This window comes from Danaus plexippus, chromosome Z (genome assembly GCF_018135715.1).
Source record: "Danaus plexippus chromosome Z, MEX_DaPlex, whole genome shotgun sequence".
Lineage (NCBI taxonomy): Eukaryota > Metazoa > Arthropoda > Insecta > Lepidoptera > Nymphalidae > Danaus > Danaus plexippus.
The window spans coordinates 4,025,133-4,048,658 of NC_083559.1; the positions used below are offsets into that span (position 1 = coordinate 4,025,133).

At 32.7% G+C, this 23,526-nt stretch overlaps 6 long non-coding RNA genes across 6 annotated transcripts; all 6 read right to left on the bottom strand.

Moving 5' to 3' along the window:
• Window positions 1-853: 853 nt before the first annotated feature.
• On the bottom strand, window positions 854-4,154 carry LOC133319934 (uncharacterized). Its single transcript, XR_009753396.1, has 3 exons — window positions 4,102-4,154; window positions 3,587-3,699; window positions 854-3,454 (listed from the first exon to the last, which is right to left on the bottom strand). It is a non-coding gene; the product is annotated as an uncharacterized LOC133319934 (long non-coding RNA).
• Window positions 4,155-4,653: 499 nt separating this feature from the next.
• On the bottom strand, window positions 4,654-7,957 carry LOC133319935 (uncharacterized). Its single transcript, XR_009753397.1, has 3 exons — window positions 7,905-7,957; window positions 7,390-7,502; window positions 4,654-7,257 (listed from the first exon to the last, which is right to left on the bottom strand). It is a non-coding gene; the product is annotated as an uncharacterized LOC133319935 (long non-coding RNA).
• Window positions 7,958-8,453: 496 nt separating this feature from the next.
• Window positions 8,454-11,769, bottom strand: LOC133319936 (uncharacterized). Its single transcript, XR_009753398.1, has 3 exons — window positions 11,705-11,769; window positions 11,190-11,302; window positions 8,454-11,057 (listed from the first exon to the last, which is right to left on the bottom strand). It is a non-coding gene; the product is annotated as an uncharacterized LOC133319936 (long non-coding RNA).
• Window positions 11,770-14,186: 2,417 nt separating this feature from the next.
• Window positions 14,187-15,557, bottom strand: LOC133319937 (uncharacterized). The gene is made up of 3 exons (XR_009753399.1): window positions 15,505-15,557; window positions 14,990-15,102; window positions 14,187-14,857 (listed from the first exon to the last, which is right to left on the bottom strand). It is a non-coding gene; the product is annotated as an uncharacterized LOC133319937 (long non-coding RNA).
• A 496-nt stretch (window positions 15,558-16,053) lies between these two features.
• On the bottom strand, window positions 16,054-19,357 carry LOC133319938 (uncharacterized). Its single transcript, XR_009753400.1, has 3 exons — window positions 19,305-19,357; window positions 18,790-18,902; window positions 16,054-18,657 (listed from the first exon to the last, which is right to left on the bottom strand). It is a non-coding gene; the product is annotated as an uncharacterized LOC133319938 (long non-coding RNA).
• A 496-nt stretch (window positions 19,358-19,853) lies between these two features.
• LOC133319939 (uncharacterized) lies at window positions 19,854-23,157 on the bottom strand. The gene is made up of 3 exons (XR_009753401.1): window positions 23,105-23,157; window positions 22,590-22,702; window positions 19,854-22,457 (listed from the first exon to the last, which is right to left on the bottom strand). It is a non-coding gene; the product is annotated as an uncharacterized LOC133319939 (long non-coding RNA).
• Between the last annotated feature and the right edge of the window lie 369 nt (window positions 23,158-23,526).

Sequence of the window (23,526 nt, forward strand, 5' to 3'; positions counted from 1 at the left end):
ATAAGTAAAGGGGATAGAAATAAATTGTGGGAATTTTTTTTACCTTTACAAAAAAAATGCTTATTCATTATTAAAAAACGCTGATTGTATCAAGGAGTTTACCTTCGATAATATTCTTTTCATTTAAAGGTCATCGACTTATTTTGAGCTGCTTGCTTCTAAATGTCTGAAGATGCTATTTACGACGTTTGTATTTTATAACTGTAAATCGGAACACTCAGAAATAGAAGTTTAATTGATCCTGTTATAACTTACCATAATCCGAAAAGAATTCTTGAAATTTTTTCAATAATTTGGCGTAAGTACATAATTTATATGTTACTAAGAGAGTTTGTTATTATAACATATATTTTTACTTGAATACTGGAAAACAGAACGTTAATTTTTACTACCCAAAAATGACGGTTTTATAAGTTTGACGTGTCTGTTTGTCTTCGTAGCTCCCGACGAATAGACCGGTTTCAATTTAGAGTTCTTAGAAAAGTCTGATGAAAATCCGGTGAGCCGTTTAAAAATTCGAGGGGCGAAAAAGGGAACTATTAAGGTAAAGGGAACATACTCGACTTAGTCACACATGAAAGGGAATATTGATGATTTAGTTGAGAGTGTTCTTATTTTTGTTTAATGAAAAAATTTTAGGCGAAAAATTAGAGACAACTTAGTTTTCTGTTAAAGATGATTTGTCAAGTGGGTAATTAGATAGTTTTCTTTGTCCAAGCTCACAACCTGCTACAACATCCACGATTTTTACATGGGGTCCTTTCATTAATCACTTGTTATCATTAGCTGTATCCATTCTGTATCTTTCAATAACTAAAAGCTGTATCAAATAAATAAAGAATAAAACAAGAGATCGATTTCTCTACATTTATTGATTACTTTTATTTATTATAACACAGAGATAATAAAATGTTCTAAATGTAATCTAGTCTATTGGCTACTCATTATATTATACGCGAGCGAGAAACAAGCAACGTTTGTTAAGTTTCCGTAAAGTACCTAACATTTCTAATAGAACAGTGAGATATTGTAAATGTAAGACATTCAAGTGTACCTAGTGCTAAATAGATTTATAGTGAAATAGAAGAATTGCAAAATTTGTATCTAATAACAGACATTGGTGGGCTTAGATATATAGGAAGTTAGATAGTTAGTAGTTCTACATAGTTAACTAATATGCATAATTATGTATAAAGAATTACTTTTTAAATATTACTCGTCTGAAGCCTCATTCTTTATAAAAACTTTTATTAGGTCGTTTTTAAGTTTCGTACTCAATATCTTCGTACCGAGATAGCAAAGATACTCTACACTCGCGTGTTGTTACAATGTCCTTTTTTATAAATTTTACTTACCATACCATGTAAGAACGATGTATTTTCATGATTAAGATGTCACTAAGCTGTATTTCACTTCTATGAGATACGAGAACAAATGAACAATAACTTCATTACGACCATAAAATAGTTAAGATACCAGAAAAAAACAATTTCTTAATATAAGTTGAATGGATGCCGTTGGAAATTTTCACATATGTACATACACCAGCACTATTCTTTCTAATACACATCTGTCACCGTATTTAACGAAACCAATTCGTGAATCGGAACCTTTTAATTTGAGTTTATTAATGTTAAATTATATGTATCAATCAAATCAACTTGGTCAACCAATGTCTTGTAGATTTAATAGTGAAGGTATTCTGTCACAGATGCAACAACAGGACTAGATATTATATTATGTTCATATTTATCGCCGTTCAACATTTATTATTTGTGTAAAAAGGTGCAATGCTCTTGTACAATCGTGCCAATCCTAAAAAGCCTTCACTGATGTTATTTGGAGTGTCAGTCAAGTACGTGTTATTATTTTGGTACCTACCCAATTCAATTCATTCAGTGACAATGCATTTTATTTATTTTCCGTACGAAACAAAGCACCACTATAAAAATGGATGAGCGATCTTTTACTTCATAGATATAAGGCACATCGTTAACCAAAATTATGTTTCAATTCCTTCCGTTTCGAGTTACTTTTACAAGTCGTGAGTTCTTCGTCGTTACACGTTATTCCTTATGGTGGGCAAGGTGTGTCTGTAGATGGTAACGGCTTAACGTGCGACAAGGCGGATCTCAGACTTTGTATAGTTTGAGGTAGCTTCTGTTATACGAAAAAGTTATTGATTCTCAGAGGTAATGAGTTTTTACTTTGTTACGAAATGTTATTACGGAGGAGGATATTTGTACATAAATGAGGCACCACGAACCCGTCGCTCACATACCTGATGTTGCCTTTTTGTTTCTAACATGTGCACAAATTTACATACAATTTTCCCGATTTTCTTTGTTGGTATTCACAAACCAAAAATTTATAAAAAATATAACTCTGTACGACACATAAATGTAAATACAAGTATAAATATAATTGTAAATATAAATGTGACTGTAAATATATTGGCGAAAATATGAACATCTTTTCTTAGCATTCACTGTTTGAGCCTGTTAGTAAGCATCTATGACATTTTAAATACTTCTCTAAAAATGTTAACATACACCGACATAGATAAAAATTTAAGCTTGACAGATACTATCCGCAGTTATTTCTTTTAGCAATATTTGGTTCATGGAGAAATACAATTTTGTCAGCAAAGTGTAATCTGTTTTTTTGTTTAAATATATTGTCTTTTCCTAATCTAGCAATTTTAAGGCATCACATCCAACGGTGAATGATTACGAAACAATAGTAATGAATGTACAGAAATAAGCCTAGAAATACAACATGAAGAGATTACAGAATACTTGAAATTTTTAATAAACTACAACCGAATATTAATTGAAGTAAATTGAAAGAGACAAAGGAATCATGGCAATAGAACAGCTCCGTTGTTGTATTAAATGGTGTTGACATAAGCAAGCTATCGGAATCTTACAAGCTTTAACTACTTGTTTGGAAAGTTTTAAGTATGTTTTGTTTTAAATACTGTCTATCAATAGACCCCCCTTCTTCCCCGACATCATTTCCCGAATTCAATACAAAATTTCAACATTTTCTCCACCCTCGAAAGTGGTGATATTTCAAGTCAAGACAAATATTAACGTTTCCTCATCGAAATCAAGACCAAAGTCTATATCGACCCTTCGATTGCTTCACACGGTAATAATATACACATATTGTATGCACGTTATTGAGGCTGACACATTAAAGGAGTCTTATACACAACGACACCGAGAAAAAGCACAGAATGATCGAGAACATTGAAATTGTTTATCGTTGATAAAGAGAAACGTCAAATATGTCTACGTCGCCGTAGTCCCAGGCCCTCACAGCCTTACGACACCGACGGGTCAGGGAAGCTCCGACCACACAAATTCTTCAATAATTATTCTTTCTTGCACCAATGCGACGCCACCTTCTCCTTTTGGACGCTCTCTGTTAGCATAGTTGGGCACGATGCCTAGAATCAAAATCACAAAAATTGGCTCAGGTAACAAGAAAGAAAACTTATAGCGTTGCATTATCAGAAGGATCGTTCGTTTTCAGTGAAATATGGTATTTCGTTATTTATTACAAAGTACAGCATTTTTACCTTCAAAATAAATTTCATATGTGTCCATGGTCATTGCGTTAGAAGAAGTAGTCGAACCGAGTTAGGAAAACTGATCAACCGGTTCGTAGGCGGCTGCTACGCGATCGTCGTCTCTAAAACATAATAACATAATTCATAAATATAATTAATTGCCTACAACTGTGGTACGTCTGCGTGCGCAACAGCTTGGCGTTTTATCGATTTTCAACTTTTAGTTAAATATTATTATATTAATTTTGTCTCATTTTATTACTTTGATTTTGCACCTTCGCCGAGAATCTATGTCATAAAATTAGCTAAGGCATATTTTTAGTCAGGGGCAGATCATCGCAATAGAATTTGCAATAAAATGAGTGACATCGGTCGCAATTTAAGTCTAGTCACTTAATTCATTTAATTAATCGTTTATATGATGACAAAGTACAAAACAACACTAAACGCACTTTTCTTTTTAGGCTTGCTTTGTGATTTTCACTTGCAAAAGCTATTTATATAACGATAACAAATAAACTTACTTCAAAATACAGCTCGCTCCCCGGCGTCTGGTAGGAAAAAGAACTATTGATTTCTTGAATCCTTCCCTGTTCAGTGTTACCAGCTTCAGACTGACAGGCTTTCAAAGGATATTGCCATATTATGTACTACATATAAAACCTTTTATCATTAAATAAGATGATGAAACCACTTATATTCTCAAATAGAGATGATAAACGCGTTACGAAATTTAAAAAACATTAAACAACAAATTTAAAATTTAATTCCAGCTAATTTGAAGTCACATAAGACGCGACTCATGTGTCATGTAACATTTAACTTCAATATTGTGAAATAAGCATATTAATATATCAGATGCAAAATGAAGACGTTTTAATGATTTACAAAACCCTATTTAATGACACACACGCAGACACTTATTAATAGAAATATTCTAAAATGAAATTGTCAGTTTGGCTACCTACTGGAAATCATCTGGATGAAGGGTTATAGATTGTTGTTTAAATAGGTTCAGATTTCTCATCTGTCTTCATAAAGCAGTTAGATTACATGGTTAATAATAAAACAAGAGATCGATTTCTCTACATTTATTGATTACTTTTATTTATTATAACACAGAGATAATAAAATGTTCTAAATGTAATCTAGTCTATTGGCTACTCATTATATTATACGCGAGCGAGAAACAAGCAACGTTTGTTAAGTTTCCGTACAGTACCTAACATTTCTAATAGAACAGTGAGATATTGTAAATGTAAGACATTCAAGTGTACCTAGTGCTAAATAGATTTATAGTGAAATAGAAGAATTGCAAAATTTGTATCTAATAACAGACATTGGTGGGCTTAGATATATAGGAAGTTAGATAGTTAGTAGTTCTACATAGTTAACTAATATGCATAATTATGTATAAAGAATTACTTTTTAAATATTACTCGTCTGAAGCCTCATTCTTTATAAAAACTTTTATTAGGTCGTTTTTAAGTTTCGTACTCAATATCTTCGTACCGAGATAGCAAAGATACTCTACACTCGCGTGTTGTTACAATGTCCTTTTTTATAAATTTTACTTACCATACCATGTAAGAACGATGTATTTTCATGATTAAGATGTCACTAAGCTGTATTTCACTTCTATGAGATACGAGAACAAATGAACAATAACTTCATTACGACCATAAAATAGTTAAGATACCAGAAAAAAACAATTTCTTAATATAAGTTGAATGGATGCCGTTGGAAATTTTCACATATGTACATACACCAGCACTATTCTTTCTAATACACATCTGTCACCGTATTTAACGAAACCAATTCGTGAATCGGAACCTTTTAATTTGAGTTTATTAATGTTAAATTATATGTATCAATCAAATCAACTTGGTCAACCAATGTCTTGTAGATTTAATAGTGAAGGTATTCTGTCACAGATGCAACAACAGGACTAGATATTATATTATGTTCATATTTATCGCCGTTCAACATTTATTATTTGTGTAAAAAGGTGCAATGCTCTTGTACAATCGTGCCAATCCTAAAAAGCCTTCACTGATGTTATTTGGAGTGTCAGTCAAGTACGTGTTATTATTTTGGTACCTACCCAATTCAATTCATTCAGTGACAATGCATTTTATTTATTTTCCGTACGAAACAAAGCACCACTATAAAAATGGATGAGCGATCTTTTACTTCATAGATATAAGGCACATCGTTAACCAAAATTATGTTTCAATTCCTTCCGTTTCGAGTTACTTTTACAAGTCGTGAGTTCTTCGTCGTTACACGTTATTCCTTATGGTGAGCAAGGTGTGTCTGTAGATGGTAACGGCTTAACGTGCGACAAGGCGGATCTCAGACTTTGTATAGTTTGAGGTAGCTTCTGTTATACGAAAAAGTTATTGATTCTCAGAGGTAATGAGTTTTTACTTTGTTACGAAATGTTATTACGGAGGAGGATATTTGTACATAAATGAGGCACCACGAACCCGTCGCTCACATACCTGATGTTGCCTTTTTGTTTCTAACATGTGCACAAATTTACATACAATTTTCCCGATTTTCTTTGTTGGTATTCACAAACCAAAAAATTTATAAAAAATATATAACTCTGTACGACACATAAATGTAAATACAAGTATAAATATAATTGTAAATATAAATGTGACTGTAAATATATTGGCGAAAATATGAACATCTTTTCTTAGCATTCACTGTTTGAGCCTGTTAGTAAGCATCTATGACATTTTAAATACTTCTCTAAAAATGTTAACATACACCGACATAGATAAAAATTTAAGCTTGACAGATACTATCCGCAGTTATTTCTTTTAGCAATATTTGGTTCATGGAGAAATACAATTTTGTCAGCAAAGTGTAATCTGTTTTTTTGTTTAAATATATTGTCTTTTCCTAATCTAGCAATTTTAAGGCATCACATCCAACGGTGAATGATTACGAAACAATAGTAATGAATGTACAGAAATAAGCCTAGAAATACAACATGAAGAGATTACAGAATACTTGAAATTTTTAATAAACTACAACCGAATATTAATTGAAGTAAATTGAAAGAGACAAAGGAATCATGGCAATAGAACAGCTCCGTTGTTGTATTAAATGGTGTTGACATAAGCAAGCTATCGGAATCTTACAAGCTTTAACTACTTGTTTGGAAAGTTTTAAGTATGTTTTGTTTTAAATACTGTCTATCAATAGACCCCCCTTCTTCCCCGACATCATTTCCCGAATTCAATACAAAATTTCAACATTTTCTCCACCCTCGAAAGTGGTGATATTTCAAGTCAAGACAAATATTAACGTTTCCTCATCGAAATCAAGACCAAAGTCTATATCGACCCTTCGATTGCTTCACACGGTAATAATATACACATATTGTATGCACGTTATTGAGGCTGACACATTAAAGGAGTCTTATACACAACGACACCGAGAAAAAGCACAGAATGATCGAGAACATTGAAATTGTTTATCGTTGATAAAGAGAAACGTCAAATATGTCTACGTCGCCGTAGTCCCAGGCCCTCACAGCCTTACGACACCGACGGGTCAGGGAAGCTCCGACCACACAAATTCTTCAATAATTATTCTTTCTTGCACCAATGCGACGCCACCTTCTCCTTTTGGACGCTCTCTGTTAGCATAGTTGGGCACGATGCCTAGAATCAAAATCACAAAAATTGGCTCAGGTAACAAGAAAGAAAACTTATAGCGTTGCATTATCAGAAGGATCGTTCGTTTTCAGTGAAATATGGTATTTCGTTATTTATTACAAAGTACAGCATTTTTACCTTCAAAATAAATTTCATATGTGTCCATGGTCATTGCGTTAGAAGAAGTAGTCGAACCGAGTTAGGAAAACTGATCAACCGGTTCGTAGGCGGCTGCTACGCGATCGTCGTCTCTAAAACATAATAACATAATTCATAAATATAATTAATTGCCTACAACTGTGGTACGTCTGCGTGCGCAACAGCTTGGCGTTTTATCGATTTTCAACTTTTAGTTAAATATTATTATATTAATTTTGTCTCATTTTATTACTTTGATTTTGCACCTTCGCCGAGAATCTATGTCATAAAATTAGCTAAGGCATATTTTTAGTCAGGGGCAGATCATCGCAATAGAATTTGCAATAAAATGAGTGACATCGGTCGCAATTTAAGTCTAGTCACTTAATTCATTTAATTAATCGTTTATATGATGACAAAGTACAAAACAACACTAAACGCACTTTTCTTTTTAGGCTTGCTTTGTGATTTTCACTTGCAAAAGCTATTTATATAACGATAACAAATAAACTTACTTCAAAATACAGCTCGCTCCCCGGCGTCTGGTAGGAAAAAGAACTATTGATTTCAATCCTTCCCTGTTCAGTGTTACCAGCTTCAGACTGACAGGCTTTCAAAGGATATTGCCATATTATGTACTACATATAAAACCTTTTATCATTAAATAAGATGATGAAACCACTTATATTCTCAAATAGAGATGATAAACGCGTTACGAAATTTAAAAAACATTAAACAACAAATTTAAAATTTAATTCCAGCTAATTTGAAGTCACATAAGACGCGACTCATGTGTCATGTAACATTTAACTTCAATATTGTGAAATAAGCATATTAATATATCAGATGCAAAATGAAGACGTTTTAATGATTTACAAAACCCTATTTAATGACACACACGCAGACACTTATTAATAGAAATATTCTAAAATGAAATTGTCAGTTTGGCTACCTACTGGAAATCATCTGGATGAAGGGTTATAGATTGTTGTTTAAATAGGTTCAGATTTCTCATCTGTCTTCATAAAGCAGTTAGATTACATGGTTAATAATAAAACAAGAGATCGATTTCTCTACATTTATTGATTACTTTTATTTATTATAACACAGAGATAATAAAATGTTCTAAATGTAATCTAGTCTATTGGCTACTCATTATATTATACGCGAGCGAGAAACAAGCAACGTTTGTTAAGTTTCCGTACAGTACCTAACATTTCTAATAGAACAGTGAGATATTGTAAATGTAAGACATTCAAGTGTACCTAGTGCTAAATAGATTTATAGTGAAATAGAAGAATTGCAAAATTTGTATCTAATAACAGACATTGGTGGGCTTAGATATATAGGAAGTTAGATAGTTAGTAGTTCTACATAGTTAACTAATATGCATAATTATGTATAAAGAATTACTTTTTAAATATTACTCGTCTGAAGCCTCATTCTTTATAAAAACTTTTATTAGGTCGTTTTTAAGTTTCGTACTCAATATCTTCGTACCGAGATAGCAAAGATACTCTACACTCGCGTGTTGTTACAATGTCCTTTTTTATAAATTTTACTTACCATACCATGTAAGAACGATGTATTTTCATGATTAAGATGTCACTAAGCTGTATTTCACTTCTATGAGATACGAGAACAAATGAACAATAACTTCATTACGACCATAAAATAGTTAAGATACCAGAAAAAAACAATTTCTTAATATAAGTTGAATGGATGCCGTTGGAAATTTTCACATATGTACATACACCAGCACTATTCTTTCTAATACACATCTGTCACCGTATTTAACGAAACCAATTCGTGAATCGGAACCTTTTAATTTGAGTTTATTAATGTTAAATTATATGTATCAATCAAATCAACTTGGTCAACCAATGTCTTGTAGATTTAATAGTGAAGGTATTCTGTCACAGATGCAACAACAGGACTAGATATTATATTATGTTCATATTTATCGCCGTTCAACATTTATTATTTGTGTAAAAAGGTGCAATGCTCTTGTACAATCGTGCCAATCCTAAAAAGCCTTCACTGATGTTATTTGGAGTGTCAGTCAAGTACGTGTTATTATTTTGGTACCTACCCAATTCAATTCATTCAGTGACAATGCATTTTATTTATTTTCCGTACGAAACAAAGCACCACTATAAAAATGGATGAGCGATCTTTTACTTCATAGATATAAGGCACATCGTTAACCAAAATTATGTTTCAATTCCTTCCGTTTCGAGTTACTTTTACAAGTCGTGAGTTCTTCGTCGTTACACGTTATTCCTTATGGTGAGCAAGGTGTGTCTGTAGATGGTAACGGCTTAACGTGCGACAAGGCGGATCTCAGACTTTGTATAGTTTGAGGTAGCTTCTGTTATACGAAAAAGTTATTGATTCTCAGAGGTAATGAGTTTTTACTTTGTTACGAAATGTTATTACGGAGGAGGATATTTGTACATAAATGAGGCACCACGAACCCGTCGCTCACATACCTGATGTTGCCTTTTTGTTTCTAACATGTGCACAAATTTACATACAATTTTCCCGATTTTCTTTGTTGGTATTCACAAACCAAAAAATTTATAAAAAATATATAACTCTGTACGACACATAAATGTAAATACAAGTATAAATATAATTGTAAATATAAATGTGACTGTAAATATATTGGCGAAAATATGAACATCTTTTCTTAGCATTCACTGTTTGAGCCTGTTAGTAAGCATCTATGACATTTTAAATACTTCTCTAAAAATGTTAACATACACCGACATAGATAAAAATTTAAGCTTGACAGATACTATCCGCAGTTATTTCTTTTAGCAATATTTGGTTCATGGAGAAATACAATTTTGTCAGCAAAGTGTAATCTGTTTTTTTGTTTAAATATATTGTCTTTTCCTAATCTAGCAATTTTAAGGCATCACATCCAACGGTGAATGATTACGAAACAATAGTAATGAATGTACAGAAATAAGCCTAGAAATACAACATGAAGAGATTACAGAATACTTGAAATTTTTAATAAACTACAACCGAATATTAATTGAAGTAAATTGAAAGAGACAAAGGAATCATGGCAATAGAACAGCTCCGTTGTTGTATTAAATGGTGTTGACATAAGCAAGCTATCGGAATCTTACAAGCTTTAACTACTTGTTTGGAAAGTTTTAAGTATGTTTTGTTTTAAATACTGTCTATCAATAGACCCCCCTTCTTCCCCGACATCATTTCCCGAATTCAATACAAAATTTCAACATTTTCTCCACCCTCGAAAGTGGTGATATTTCAAGTCAAGACAAATATTAACGTTTCCTCATCGAAATCAAGACCAAAGTCTATATCGACCCTTCGATTGCTTCACACGGTAATAATATACACATATTGTATGCACGTTATTGAGGCTGACACATTAAAGGAGTCTTATACACAACGACACCGAGAAAAAGCACAGAATGATCGAGAACATTGAAATTGTTTATCGTTGATAAAGAGAAACGTCAAATATGTCTACGTCGCCGTAGTCCCAGGCCCTCACAGCCTTACGACACCGACGGGTCAGGGAAGCTCCGACCACACAAATTCTTCAATAATTATTCTTTCTTGCACCAATGCGACGCCACCTTCTCCTTTTGGACGCTCTCTGTTAGCATAGTTGGGCACGATGCCTAGAATCAAAATCACAAAAATTGGCTCAGGTAACAAGAAAGAAAACTTATAGCGTTGCATTATCAGAAGGATCGTTCGTTTTCAGTGAAATATGGTATTTCGTTATTTATTACAAAGTACAGCATTTTTACCTTCAAAATAAATTTCATATGTGTCCATGGTCATTGCGTTAGAAGAAGTAGTCGAACCGAGTTAGGAAAACTGATCAACCGGTTCGTAGGCGGCTGCTACGCGATCGTCGTCTCTAAAACATAATAACATAATTCATAAATATAATTAATTGCCTACAACTGTGGTACGTCTGCGTGCGCAACAGCTTGGCGTTTTATCGATTTTCAACTTTTAGTTAAATATTATTATATTAATTTTGTCTCATTTTATTACTTTGATTTTGCACCTTCGCCGAGAATCTATGTCATAAAATTAGCTAAGGCATATTTTTAGTCAGGGGCAGATCATCGCAATAGAATTTGCAATAAAATGAGTGACATCGGTCGCAATTTAAGTCTAGTCACTTAATTCATTTAATTAATCGTTTATATGATGACAAAGTACAAAACAACACTAAACGCACTTTTCTTTTTAGGCTTGCTTTGTGATTTTCACTTGCAAAAGCTATTTATATAACGATAACAAATAAACTTACTTCAAAATACAGCTCGCTCCCCGGCGTCTGGTAGGAAAAAGAACTATTGATTTACAATCCTTCCCTGTTCAGTGTTACCAGCTTCAGACTGACAGGCTTTCAAAGGATATTGCCATATTATGTACTACATATAAAACCTTTTATCATTAAATAAGATGATGAAACCACTTATATTCTCAAATAGAGATGATAAACGCGTTACGAAATTTAAAAAACATTAAACAACAAATTTAAAATTTAATTCCAGCTAATTTGAAGTCACATAAGACGCGACTCATGTGTCATGTAACATTTAACTTCAATATTGTGAAATAAGCATATTAATATATCAGATGCAAAATGAAGACGTTTTAATGATTTACAAAACCCTATTTAATGACACACACGCAGACACTTATTAATAGAAATATTCTAAAATGAAATTGTCAGTTTGGCTACCTACTGGAAATCATCTGGATGAAGGGTTATAGATTGTTGTTTAAATAGGTTCAGATTTCTCATCTGTCTTCATAAAGCAGTTAGATTACATGGTTAATAATAAAACAAGAGATCGATTTCTCTACATTTATTGATTACTTTTATTTATTATAACACAGAGATAATAAAATGTTCTAAATGTAATCTAGTCTATTGGCTACTCATTATATTATACGCGAGCGAGAAACAAGCAACGTTTGTTAAGTTTCCGTACAGTACCTAACATTTCTAATAGAACAGTGAGATATTGTAAATGTAAGACATTCAAGTGTACCTAGTGCTAAATAGATTTATAGTGAAATAGAAGAATTGCAAAATTTGTATCTAATAACAGACATTGGTGGGCTTAGATATATAGGAAGTTAGATAGTTAGTAGTTCTACATAGTTAACTAATATGCATAATTATGTATAAAGAATTACTTTTTAAATATTACTCGTCTGAAGCCTCATTCTTTATAAAAACTTTTATTAGGTCGTTTTTAAGTTTCGTACTCAATATCTTCGTACCGAGATAGCAAAGATACTCTACACTCGCGTGTTGTTACAATGTCCTTTTTTATAAATTTTACTTACCATACCATGTAAGAACGATGTATTTTCATGATTAAGATGTCACTAAGCTGTATTTCACTTCTATGAGATACGAGAACAAATGAACAATAACTTCATTACGACCATAAAATAGTTAAGATACCAGAAAAAAACAATTTCTTAATATAAGTTGAATGGATGCCGTTGGAAATTTTCACATATGTACATACACCAGCACTATTCTTTCTAATACACATCTGTCACCGTATTTAACGAAACCAATTCGTGAATCGGAACCTTTTAATTTGAGTTTATTAATGTTAAATTATATGTATCAATCAAATCAACTTGGTCAACCAATGTCTTGTAGATTTAATAGTGAAGGTATTCTGTCACAGATGCAACAACAGGACTAGATATTATATTATGTTCATATTTATCGCCGTTCAACATTTATTATTTGTGTAAAAAGGTGCAATGCTCTTGTACAATCGTGCCAATCCTAAAAAGCCTTCACTGATGTTATTTGGAGTGTCAGTCAAGTACGTGTTATTATTTTGGTACCTACCCAATTCAATTCATTCAGTGACAATGCATTTTATTTATTTTCCGTACGAAACAAAGCACCACTATAAAAATGGATGAGCGATCTTTTACTTCATAGATATAAGGCACATCGTTAACCAAAATTATGTTTCAATTCCTTCCGTTTCGAGTTACTTTTACAAGTCGTGAGTTCTTCGTCGTTACACGTTATTCCTTATGGTGAGCAAGGTGTGTCTGTAGATGGTAACGGCTTAACGTGCGACAAGGCGGATCTCAGACTTTGTATAGTTTGAGGTAGCTTCTGTTATACGAAAAAGTTATTGATTCTCAGAGGTAATGAGTTTTTACTTTGTTACGAAATGTTATTACGGAGGAGGATATTTGTACATAAATGAGGCACCACGAACCCGTCGCTCACATACCTGATGTTGCCTTTTTGTTTCTAACATGTGCACAAATTTACATACAATTTTCCCGATTTTCTTTGTTGGTATTCACAAACCAAAAAATTTATAAAAAATATATAACTCTGTACGACACATAAATGTAAATACAAGTATAAATATAATTGTAAATATAAATGTGACTGTAAATATATTGGCGAAAATATGAACATCTTTTCTTAGCATTCACTGTTTGAGCCTGTTAGTAAGCATCTATGACATTTTAAATACTTCTCTAAAAATGTTAACATACACCGACATAGATAAAAATTTAAGCTTGACAGATACTATCCGCAGTTATTTCTTTAGCAATATTTGGTTCATGGAGAAATACAATTTTGTCAGCAAAGTGTAATCTGTTTTTTTGTTTAAATATATTGTCTTTTCCTAATCTAGCAATTTTAAGGCATCACATCCAACGGTGAATGATTACGAAACAATAGTAATGAATGTACAGAAATAAGCCTAGAAATACAACATGAAGAGATTACAGAATACTTGAAATTTTTAATAAACTACAACCGAATATTAATTGAAGTAAATTGAAAGAGACAAAGGAATCATGGCAATAGAACAGCTCCGTTGTTGTATTAAATGGTGTTGACATAAGCAAGCTATCGGAATCTTACAAGCTTTAACTACTTGTTTGGAAAGTTTTAAGTATGTTTTGTTTTAAATACTGTCTATCAATAGACCCCCCTTCTTCCCCGACATCATTTCCCGAATTCAATACAAAATTTCAACATTTTCTCCACCCTCGAAAGTGGTGATATTTCAAGTCAAGACAAATATTAACGTTTCCTCATCGAAATCAAGACCAAAGTCTATATCGACCCTTCGATTGCTTCACACGGTAATAATATACACATATTGTATGCACGTTATTGAGGCTGACACATTAAAGGAGTCTTATACACAACGACACCGAGAAAAAGCACAGAATGATCGAGAACATTGAAATTGTTTATCGTTGATAAAGAGAAACGTCAAATATGTCTACGTCGCCGTAGTCCCAGGCCCTCACAGCCTTACGACACCGACGGGTCAGGGAAGCTCCGACCACACAAATTCTTCAATAATTATTCTTTCTTGCACCAATGCGACGCCACCTTCTCCTTTTGGACGCTCTCTGTTAGCATAGTTGGGCACGATGCCTAGAATCAAAATCACAAAAATTGGCTCAGGTAACAAGAAAGAAAACTTATAGCGTTGCATTATCAGAAGGATCGTTCGTTTTCAGTGAAATATGGTATTTCGTTATTTATTACAAAGTACAGCATTTTTACCTTCAAAATAAATTTCATATGTGTCCATGGTCATTGCGTTAGAAGAAGTAGTCGAACCGAGTTAGGAAAACTGATCAACCGGTTCGTAGGCGGCTGCTACGCGATCGTCGTCTCTAAAACATAATAACATAATTCATAAATATAATTAATTGCCTACAACTGTGGTACGTCTGCGTGCGCAACAGCTTGGCGTTTTATCGATTTTCAACTTTTAGTTAAATATTATTATATTAATTTTGTCTCATTTTATTACTTTGATTTTGCACCTTCGCCGAGAATCTATGTCATAAAATTAGCTAAGGCATATTTTTAGTCAGGGGCAGATCATCGCAATAGAATTTGCAATAAAATGAGTGACATCGGTCGCAATTTAAGTCTAGTCACTTAATTCATTTAATTAATCGTTTATATGATGACAAAGTACAAAACAACACTAAACGCACTTTTCTTTTTAGGCTTGCTTTGTGATTTTCACTTGCAAAAGCTATTTATATAACGATAACAAATAAACTTACTTCAAAATACAGCTCGCTCCCCGGCGTCTGGTAGGAAAAAGAACTATTGATTTCAATCCTTCCCTGTTCAGTGTTACCAGCTTCAGACTGACAGGCTTTCAAAGGATATTGCCATATTATGTACTACATATAAAACCTTTTATCATTAAATAAGATGATGAAACCACTTATATTCTCAAATAGAGATGATAAACGCGTTACGAAATTTAAAAAACATTAAACAACAAATTTAAAATTTAATTCCAGCTAATTTGAAGTCACATAAGACGCGACTCATGTGTCATGTAACATTTAACTTCAATATTGTGAAATAAGCATATTAATATATCAGATGCAAAATGAAGACGTTTTAATGATTTACAAAACCCTATTTAATGACACACACGCAGACACTTATTAATAGAAATATTCTAAAATGAAATTGTCAGTTTGGCTACCTACTGGAAATCATCTGGATGAAGGGTTATAGATTGTTGTTTAAATAGGTTCAGATTTCTCATCTGTCTTCATAAAGCAGTTAGATTACATGGTTAATAATAAAACAAGAGATCGATTTCTCTACATTTATTGATTACTTTTATTTATTATAACACAGAGATAATAAAATGTTCTAAATGTAATCTAGTCTATTGGCTACTCATTATATTATACGCGAGCGAGAAACAAGCAACGTTTGTTAAGTTTCCGTACAGTACCTAACATTTCTAATAGAACAGTGAGATATTGTAAATGTAAGACATTCAAGTGTACCTAGTGCTAAATAGATTTATAGTGAAATAGAAGAATTGCAAAATTTGTATCTAATAACAGACATTGGTGGGCTTAGATATATAGGAAGTTAGATAGTTAGTAGTTCTACATAGTTAACTAATATGCATAATTATGTATAAAGAATTACTTTTTAAATATTACTCGTCTGAAGCCTCATTCTTTATAAAAACTTTTATTAGGTCGTTTTTAAGTTTCGTACTCAATATCTTCGTACCGAGATAGCAAAGATACTCTACACTCGCGTGTTGTTACAATGTCCTTTTTTATAAATTTTACTTACCATACCATGTAAGAACGATGTATTTTCATGATTAAGATGTCACTAAGCTGTATTTCACTTCTATGAGATACGAGAACAAATGAACAATAACTTCATTACGACCATAAAATAGTTAAGATACCAGAAAAAAACAATTTCTTAATATAAGTTGAATGGATGCCGTTGGAAATTTTCACATATGTACATACACCAGCACTATTCTTTCTAATACACATCTGTCACCGTATTTAACGAAACCAATTCGTGAATCGGAACCTTTTAATTTGAGTTTATTAATGTTAAATTATATGTATCAATCAAATCAACTTGGTCAACCAATGTCTTGTAGATTTAATAGTGAAGGTATTCTGTCACAGATGCAACAACAGGACTAGATATTATATTATGTTCATATTTATCGCCGTTCAACATTTATTATTTGTGTAAAAAGGTGCAATGCTCTTGTACAATCGTGCCAATCCTAAAAAGCCTTCACTGATGTTATTTGGAGTGTCAGTCAAGTACGTGTTATTATTTTGGTACCTACCCAATTCAATTCATTCAGTGACAATGCATTTTATTTATTTTCCGTACGAAACAAAGCACCACTATAAAAATGGATGAGCGATCTTTTACTTCATAGATATAAGGCACATCGTTAACCAAAATTATGTTTCAATTCCTTCCGTTTCGAGTTACTTTTACAAGTCGTGAGTTCTTCGTCGTTACACGTTATTCCTTATGGTGAGCAAGGTGTGTCTGTAGATGGTAACGGCTTAACGTGCGACAAGGCGGATCTCAGACTTTGTATAGTTTGAGGTAGCTTCTGTTATACGAAAAAGTTATTGATTCTCAGAGGTAATGAGTTTTTACTTTGTTACGAAATGTTATTACGGAGGAGGATATTTGTACATAAATGAGGCACCACGAACCCGTCGCTCACATACCTGATGTTGCCTTTTTGTTTCTAACATGTGCACAAATTTACATACAATTTTCCCGATTTTCTTTGTTGGTATTCACAAACCAAAAAATTTATAAAAAATATATAACTCTGTACGACACATAAATGTAAATACAAGTATAAATATAATTGTAAATATAAATGTGACTGTAAATATATTGGCGAAAATATGAACATCTTTTCTTAGCATTCACTGTTTGAGCCTGTTAGTAAGCATCTATGACATTTTAAATACTTCTCTAAAAATGTTAACATACACCGACATAGATAAAAATTTAAGCTTGACAGATACTATCCGCAGTTATTTCTTTTAGCAATATTTGGTTCATGGAGAAATACAATTTTGTCAGCAAAGTGTAATCTGTTTTTTTGTTTAAATATATTGTCTTTTCCTAATCTAGCAATTTTAAGGCATCACATCCAACGGTGAATGATTACGAAACAATAGTAATGAATGTACAGAAATAAGCCTAGAAATACAACATGAAGAGATTACAGAATACTTGAAATTTTTAATAAACTACAACCGAATATTAATTGAAGTAAATTGAAAGAGACAAAGGAATCATGGCAATAGAACAGCTCCGTTGTTGTATTAAATGGTGTTGACATAAGCAAGCTATCGGAATCTTACAAGCTTTAACTACTTGTTTGGAAAGTTTTAAGTATGTTTTGTTTTAAATACTGTCTATCAATAGACCCCCCTTCTTCCCCGACATCATTTCCCGAATTCAATACAAAATTTCAACATTTTCTCCACCCTCGAAAGTGGTGATATTTCAAGTCAAGACAAATATTAACGTTTCCTCATCGAAATCAAGACCAAAGTCTATATCGACCCTTCGATTGCTTCACACGGTAATAATATACACATATTGTATGCACGTTATTGAGGCTGACACATTAAAGGAGTCTTATACACAACGACACCGAGAAAAAGCACAGAATGATCGAGAACATTGAAATTGTTTATCGTTGATAAAGAGAAACGTCAAATATGTCTACGTCGCCGTAGTCCCAGGCCCTCACAGCCTTACGACACCGACGGGTCAGGGAAGCTCCGACCACACAAATTCTTCAATAATTATTCTTTCTTGCACCAATGCGACGCCACCTTCTCCTTTTGGACGCTCTCTGTTAGCATAGTTGGGCACGATGCCTAGAATCAAAATCACAAAAATTGGCTCAGGTAACAAGAAAGAAAACTTATAGCGTTGCATTATCAGAAGGATCGTTCGTTTTCAGTGAAATATGGTATTTCGTTATTTATTACAAAGTACAGCATTTTTACCTTCAAAATAAATTTCATATGTGTCCATGGTCATTGCGTTAGAAGAAGTAGTCGAACCGAGTTAGGAAAACTGATCAACCGGTTCGTAGGCGGCTGCTACGCGATCGTCGTCTCTAAAACATAATAACATAATTCATAAATATAATTAATTGCCTACAACTGTGGTACGTCTGCGTGCGCAACAGCTTGGCGTTTTATCGATTTTCAACTTTTAGTTAAATATTATTATATTAATTTTGTCTCATTTTATTACTTTGATTTTGCACCTTCGCCGAGAATCTATGTCATAAAATTAGCTAAGGCATATTTTTAGTCAGGGGCAGATCATCGCAATAGAATTTGCAATAAAATGAGTGACATCGGTCGCAATTTAAGTCTAGTCACTTAATTCATTTAATTAATCGTTTATATGATGACAAAGTACAAAACAACACTAAACGCACTTTTCTTTTTAGGCTTGCTTTGTGATTTTCACTTGCAAAAGCTATTTATATAACGATAACAAATAAACTTACTTCAAAATACAGCTCGCTCCCCGGCGTCTGGTAGGAAAAAGAACTATTGATTTCAATCCTTCCCTGTTCAGTGTTACCAGCTTCAGACTGACAGGCTTTCAAAGGATATTGCCATATTATGTACTACATATAAAACCTTTTATCATTAAATAAGATGATGAAACCACTTATATTCTCAAATAGAGATGATAAACGCGTTACGAAATTTAAAAAACATTAAACAACAAATTTAAAATTTAATTCCAGCTAATTTGAAGTCACATAAGACGCGACTCATGTGTCATGTAACATTTAACTTCAATATTGTGAAATAAGCATATTAATATATCAGATGCAAAATGAAGACGTTTTAATGATTTACAAAACCCTATTTAATGACACACACGCAGACACTTATTAATAGAAATATTCTAAAATGAAATTGTCAGTTTGGCTACCTACTGGAAATCATCTGGATGAAGGGTTATAGATTGTTGTTTAAATAGGTTCAGATTTCTCATCTGTCTTCATAAAGCAGTTAGATTACATGGTTAATAATAAAACAAGAGATCGATTTCTCTACATTTATTGATTACTTTTATTTATTATAACACAGAGATAATAAAATGTTCTAAATGTAATCTAGTCTATTGGCTACTCATTATATTATACGCGAGCGAGAAACAAGCAACGTTTGTTAAGTTTCCGTACAGTACCTAACATTTCTAATAGAACAGTGAGATATTGTAAATGTAAGACATTCAAGTGTACCTAGTGCTAAATAGATTTATAGTGAAATAGAAGAATTGCAAAATTTGTATCTAATAACAGACATTGGTGGGCTTAGATATATAGGAAGTTAGATAGTTAGTAGTTCTACATAGTTAACTAATATGCATAATTATGTATAAAGAATTACTTTTTAAATATTACTCGTCTGAAGCCTCATTCTTTATAAAAACTTTTATTAGGTCGTTTTTAAGTTTCGTACTCAATATCTTCGTACCGAGATAGCAAAGATACTCTACACTCGCGTGTTGTTACAATGTCCTTTTTTATAAATTTTACTTACCATACCATGTAAGAACGATGTATTTTCATGATTAAGATGTCACTAAGCTGTATTTCACTTCTATGAGATACGAGAACAAATGAACAATAACTTCATTACGACCATAAAATAGTTAAGATACCAGAAAAAAACAATTTCTTAATATAAGTTGAATGGATGCCGTTGGAAATTTTCACATATGTACATACACCAGCACTATTCTTTCTAATACACATCTGTCACCGTATTTAACGAAACCAATTCGTGAATCGGAACCTTTTAATTTGAGTTTATTAATGTTAAATTATATGTATCAATCAAATCAACTTGGTCAACCAATGTCTTGTAGATTTAATAGTGAAGGTATTCTGTCACAGATGCAACAACAGGACTAGATATTATATTATGTTCATATTTATCGCCGTTCAACATTTATTATTTGTGTAAAAAGGTGCAATGCTCTTGTACAATCGTGCCAATCCTAAAAAGCCTTCACTGATGTTATTTGGAGTGTCAGTCAAGTACGTGTTATTATTTTGGTACCTACCCAATTCAATTCATTCAGTGACAATGCATTTTATTTATTTTCCGTACGAAACAAAGCACCACTATAAAAATGGATGAGCGATCTTTTACTTCATAGATATAAGGCACATCGTTAACCAAAATTATGTTTCAATTCCTTCCGTTTCGAGTTACTTTTACAAGTCGTGAGTTCTTCGTCGTTACACGTTATTCCTTATGGTGAGCAAGGTGTGTCTGTAGATGGTAACGGCTTAACGTGCGACAAGGCGGATCTCAGACTTTGTATAGTTTGAGGTAGCTTCTGTTATACGAAAAAGTTATTGATTCTCAGAGGTAATGAGTTTTTACTTTGTTACGAAATGTTATTACGGAGGAGGATATTTGTACATAAATGAGGCACCACGAACCCGTCGCTCACATACCTGATGTTGCCTTTTTGTTTCTAACATGTGCACAAATTTACATACAATTTTCCCGATTTTCTTTGTTGGTATTCACAAACCAAAAAATTTATAAAAAATATATAACTCTGTACGACACATAAATGTAAATACAAGTATAAATATAATTGTAAATATAAATGTGACTGTAAATATATTGGCGAAAATATGAACATCTTTTCTTAGCATTCACTGTTTGAGCCTGTTAGTAAGCATCTATGACATTTTAAATACTTCTCTAAAAATGTTAACATACACCGACATAGATAAAAATTTAAGCTTGACAGATACTATCCGCAGTTATTTCTTTTAGCAATATTTGGTTCATGGAGAAATACAATTTTGTCAGCAAAGTGTAATCTGTTTTTTTGTTTAAATATATTGTCTTTTCCTAATCTAGCAATTTTAAGGCATCACATCCAACGGTGAATGATTACGAAACAATAGTAATGAATGTACAGAAATAAGCCTAGAAATACAACATGAAGAGATTACAGAATACTTGAAATTTTTAATAAACTACAACCGAATATTAATTGAAGTAAATTGAAAGAGACAAAGGAATCATGGCAATAGAACAGCTCCGTTGTTGTATTAAATGGTGTTGACATAAGCAAGCTATCGGAATCTTACAAGCTTTAACTACTTGTTTGGAAAGTTTTAAGTATGTTTTGTTTTAAATACTGTCTATCAATAGACCCCCCTTCTTCCCCGACATCATTTCCCGAATTCAATACAAAATTTCAACATTTTCTCCACCCTCGAAAGTGGTGATATTTCAAGTCAAGACAAATATTAACGTTTCCTCATCGAAATCAAGACCAAAGTCTATATCGACCCTTCGATTGCTTCACACGGTAATAATATACACATATTGTATGCACGTTATTGAGGCTGACACATTAAAGGAGTCTTATACACAACGACACCGAGAAAAAGCACAGAATGATCGAGAACATTGAAATTGTTTATCGTTGATAAAGAGAAACGTCAAATATGTCTACGTCGCCGTAGTCCCAGGCCCTCACAGCCTTACGACACCGACGGGTCAGGGAAGCTCCGACCACACAAATTCTTCAATAATTATTCTTTCTTGCACCAATGCGACGCCACCTTCTCCTTTTGGACGCTCTCTGTTAGCATAGTTGGGCACGATGCCTAGAATCAAAATCACAAAAATTGGCTCAGGTAACAAGAAAGAAAACTTATAGCGTTGCATTATCAGAAGGATCGTTCGTTTTCAGTGAAATATGGTATTTCGTTATTTATTACAAAGTACAGCATTTTTACCTTCAAAATAAATTTCATATGTGTCCATGGTCATTGCGTTAGAAGAAGTAGTCGAACCGAGTTAGGAAAACTGATCAACCGGTTCGTAGGCGGCTGCTACGCGATCGTCGTCTCTAAAACATAATAACATAATTCATAAATATAATTAATTGCCTACAACTGTGGTACGTCTGCGTGCGCAACAGCTTGGCGTTTTATCGATTTTCAACTTTTAGTTAAATATTATTATATTAATTTTGTCTCATTTTATTACTTTGATTTTGCACCTTCGCCGAGAATCTATGTCATAAAATTAGCTAAGGCATATTTTTAGTCAGGGGCAGATCATCGCAATAGAATTTGCAATAAAATGAGTGACATCGGTCGCAATTTAAGTCTAGTCACTTAATTCATTTAATTAATCGTTTATATGATGACAAAGTACAAAACAACACTAAACGCACTTTTCTTTTTAGGCTTGCTTTGTGATTTTCACTTGCAAAAGCTATTTATATAACGATAACAAATAAACTTACTTCAAAATACAGCTCGCTCCCCGGCGTCTGGTAGGAAAAAGAACTATTGATTTCAATCCTTCCCTGTTCAGTGTTACCAGCTTCAGACTGACAGGCTTTCAAAGGATATTGCCATATTATGTACTACATATAAAACCTTTTATCATTAAATAAGATGATGAAACCACTTATATTCTCAAATAGAGATGATAAACGCGTTACGAAATTTAAAAAACATTAAACAACAAATTTAAAATTTAATTCCAGCTAATTTGAAGTCACATAAGACGCGACTCATGTGTCATGTAACATTTAACTTCAATATTGTGAAATAAGCATATTAATATATCAGATGCAAAATGAAGACGTTTTAATGATTTACAAAACCCTATTTAATGACACACACGCAGACACTTATTAATAGAAATATTCTAAAATGAAAT